Genomic DNA, 4,644 nt, shown 5'->3' with positions numbered 1-4,644 from the left:
TCTAAATGGATAGAGGCCATACCTTGTAAAACTAATGACCACAAAGTGGTGGTCCAGTTTCTCAAAGAGAACAGTTTTTCCCGCTTTGGTGCACCACGTGCAATAATTAGTGATAGGGGTACTCATTTTTGTAATCGACCTTTTGAGGCCTTAATGAAAAAGTATGGGATCACCCATAAGTTATCTACCCTTTATCACCCCCAAACTAGTGGCCAAGTGGAGGTGTCTAATAGGCAGATCAAACAAATCTTGGAGAAAACTATTAATCCCAACCGTAAGGATTGGTCCCTTAGGCTCATTGATGCCTTATGGGCCCATCGGACTGCATTCAAGACTGACCTTGGTCAATCTCCCTACCGTTTGGTGTATGGGAAAGCTTGTCACTTACCAATTGAGTTAGAGCATAAGGCCTTTTGGGCCATCAAGAAGCTCAACTTTGATTTGTCTGATGCGGGAATTCACCGTAGGCTCCAACTATCTGAGTTGGAGGAACTTAGGAATGATGCCTATAAAAGTTCTAAGATTTACAAGGAAAAGACCAAAGCTTTCCATGATAAACACATTCTGCGTAAATCTTTTACAATTGGTGATAAGGTCTTATTGTACAACTCTCGATTGCATCTTTTTCCTGGTAAACTTAGATCCCGATGGGATGGCCCATTTATTGACTACAAGTGCACAATGAATGGCCCAAGTGTTGCCTAGATGTGCCCATGCTGCCCACAACTGTTGCCCAAGTGTGCAACCAAGTGTGCCTGTGCATGCTCTTGAATGCCCCAAGTGTCGCCTTAAATGTGCCTATACGTGCCCGCAAGTGTTGAATAAGTGTGTCTAAGCGTGCACCCAAGTGTAGCCCAAGTGTCGCTTAATTGTGCTCTTGAATGCCGCAAGTCTGCACATATACGTGCCCATGACAATGCCAACGCGTGCCCCCCTAAGGGTGCCTAAGTGCATATGAAGGCAGTGCACGAGGTGGTAGTACCGCACGCAAGGCCGCACAATGTGAGTGCATGGTGGCAGGCATGGCTGCACTACCGCACGGAAGGCAGCTGGCATGGACGCATAAGGCGTAGGCATCGCCGAGGGCAAGGTTGCACTAGCGCGCTAAGTTTGCTGGCGTCGAGGCAGGCTGCCGCGCACATGGATGCGGGCGTTGCTGCAATACCGCACACATGGTTGCATGCAACCTCGGGCACGGTTGGGGGTAAGGTTCCACTATCGTGCGCAGGGGTGCAGGCTACCGCACGCACATGGCTGGGGGCAAAGGTGCACACCGCGCCTAAGGCGGCAGGCAACAACGCACATTACTGCTGGAAAGGCTGCTCAACCGCACGAAAGGTGGTAGGCCCGGGTGCACATGGTGGATGGCAATGGTGCGGGCAGCGCGCGCAGGGCTGCTGCCCGTGCCGCACTTCCACACATATGGCTGCGACCACGGCTGCACAAGCCTTGCACATGGTTTGGCGCGTGGCAACACATGCCGCGTGGATGATTGCGCGCATGGCGCACATGACACGCAGATGGCTGCACAGTCGCGCCCAAGGTTACGTTCCACGCCGCACATGCAGGGCTTTTGGCCGCACTAACTCGCGCAAGGTTGCCTGCATGGCCGCACATGTCGTGCCCCTTGCTGCCCTACCGCTTGCAAGATTGCGTGCATTGCTTCACACCGCCCCCCAGGTCGCATGCATGGCTGCATGTGCCATGCCCATCGCTTCGTCGTCGCGTGCTAGGTTTCGGGATTTGCCAGAAGTGCCACGCAAGAGGTTTCAGGCATGGCTGCACCGCCGCGCGCAAGGTTGCTTTGCGTGGTCCACATGCACCGCCCATAAGTGCACTACCGCGAGCAAGTTCGCTGGCACGGCCTCCCATGCGTCGATATTGGTGGCTGGCATGGCCGCACATGCCACGGGCTTTTCGGCACATGGCTCGCGTAAGGTTGCACGCATTTCCGCACCATCGATCCCAAGTCTAGTCTGCCGTGCACATAGCCGTACGCACGTGGCTCACACATGGGTGCTTCCGTGGCCCCCATGGCCCATGCAACAGAGGCTCCTTTGCGGCCTTCGACTGCACACGAGGCACCGACTGCTGCACACGCCAAGGCCATGCCCGCACAATATAGTTTGGGTCTTTAAATCATGTTGTGCGAAACATCCCTATGGGTTAGAAAAGCCATGCAATTGGCTATTTGGCACCCAAAGTACAATCATTTTATTTAAACCCCGCATTTCTATTTTTTTTGGTATTTTTCGTAATGTTTCAATCATAAAATATTAAAAAATATCAAAATATGTTGGAATGGTCCAATAATTTTTCAGAACATTCTATCAACCTTTGGAAGACATCCGAAATTTAGTTTTCAGAAAAATACATTAAAATGGATTTTTCATAGTTTTTTGAAGTTAATATGTTTTTTAATATTAAAAAATTAATAAAAAAATAAATATTTATCTGAAGACGGCGATTTTTATATGAAAATAATCTTTGGATTTTTCCTTAATTTCTTACCAAGTTTCATTTGATTTGGATATTTGTAGCTCAAAAAATACAACGATATATTTTTGGGGGGTGGTCATGTCTCCTTCTGGAAATGGGCAAAGAGTATAAGAGCTACCTTGAGGGAGGGGGGTGTCACTCCCAGGGTGGTTTTTGAGGGGGCATGGTAGGCAATCCGAAAAGACCCATGGCATGGTAAAAGAAGTGAAATGGCACGTGGGTTTCGAAGAGTTGGCCCTCGGTGTGCGCTGAGGCCTGCCACTGCGTGCGGCTGGACGCGCATGGCCGCCTGCCTTCTGTGCCATGTGCCCGCAGCTACTGTAACGTGTGCCAGTGGTGGCAGAGCATGCTCTACGAAGGTGGACGTGCTTGCGAATGGTGAGCCCTTCTGTCATGCAACACCGCCCCCTTCTTCCGCATGGCCTTGCCCGCCACCGTGGGCTGCTGGGCGCACATGGACGGGTACCATGCACTGTGACGCCCCAACTTCTGTTGCCACATGTGCCGCTCGACGCATAGCATTTCCAAGGATGGTGTGGTTTGTGAGAACATGTACATGGCGCGTCCGTCCCGACAGTCTTCCCCTCTGCCGCACACAGTTGCTTGCCAGTGTGTGCTGCTGGGAACGCATGGCTGCCTGCCTTGCACTGCAAGACGCCTTCACGGTATATTGGTTTCAAAGATTTTACCCTTGGTGTGCGTTGCGCCTGCCACGGCGTGCTGCTTTGGCCTCGTGGTTGCCTAATATATACCGCTATGTCACGACAGCTGTTGCCTCCTGCGGTCGTAGCCGCAACGAAAGCCCAACAAAGGCTTGGCATGTATGTGAAAACAACTACATGGCTCGTTTGTCCAGGTGGTCAGCCTATCTGCCGCACGCCAATGCCAGTAACCGTGTGCTGCTGGGTGCCCTTCGCTCCCTACCTACCGCTGCCATGCCCCCACAGTTGCTGACACGTGTCTGTGGCTGCACAGCAGTTTCCAGAGAGGCATGGCATTTGAAAACAAGGAAATGGCCAATGCGTCCCGATGTTCAGCCCCTCTTCCGCACACCGTTGCCTGCCACCCCGGGATGATTGGTGCGCAAGGGTTCCTGCCTTGTGCTGCCGTGCCCCCACAGCTATCGCCAGATGCACCCGCAGCCGCATGGCATGTCCGAGATAGGCTTGGCATGTGAAAATCACCATCAAGGCACGTTGGTTCCGATGATTTCCTTCGATGTGCGCTGTGGCCTGCCATGGAGTGCTGCTGGGTGTGCATGGCTCCTTGCATATCTGCTGCCACATATGCCAGTAGCCACAAAGCATTTCCAAGAGTTGCATGGCATGTGAAGGACAGCAACATGGCATGAGGGTCAGGATGATTAGCCCCTTGTTTTGCACCTTGGCTGGCCAATGCGTGCTGGTGGGTTTACATGGCTGCCTGCACACTGTAGTTACACCCTCATTGCAGCCTATTGCAACTTTTGCTAGTTTTGTACAGCATGCCCAAAGGGAGTCATGGCATGTGAAAAACGTGCAAATGAAGCATTGGCCCCGTTGATTAATCCCATCTAGGCACTGTGGTAGTTTGACGTGCTTTGCTTCCTTCCATGTGTAGTTGTGCTAGTGCCACTGTTTACGAGCGTGGTCGAAGTCACACATTTGCACCCTTCTTTGCTCTATGGCTTGTTGTCATATGTAGGTCATGGTGCAAGGGGTGGGGTGTTATCTACATTTGACGGAATCATTGGTCAAGTCAATGTGCACAATAAATATTTGGTTGGTCCCTCCCCACCATCCCATTGTTTGTTGTTTTTTTAAATTGCACTATCGTGGGTTTGTTGCTTGCAAGGGTTTTTTCATGGTCGGTTTTGTGGCCTATGCTATTTGGAGAAGTGCATTTCTAAGTCGGGCCTAGGTGTGGAGGTGCTTGCATGCCTTTTTGCGTCAAGTGTTGTATTACAACAATGACGTGTGGGTCTCTGGAGAACATAGGTTGCAAGCTTGTAGGTGGTGGTAGATCATGATTCCCTCCCCCCTCCTTGCTTGTAAAAAAATCTCCATTCTCGTGCGTATGTTGCTTGCAAGAGTTTTGTCATGCTCGGTTTTGTGGCCTTTTGGTATTGGGAGGAATGCATTTCTAAGTCGTGCCTAGGTGCGGAGG

The sequence above is a fragment of the Macadamia integrifolia genome, unplaced genomic scaffold (assembly GCF_013358625.1).
Source record: "Macadamia integrifolia cultivar HAES 741 unplaced genomic scaffold, SCU_Mint_v3 scaffold540, whole genome shotgun sequence".
NCBI classification, from domain to species: domain Eukaryota; kingdom Viridiplantae; phylum Streptophyta; class Magnoliopsida; order Proteales; family Proteaceae; genus Macadamia; species Macadamia integrifolia.
This window is presented reverse-complemented; position numbering follows the sequence as displayed.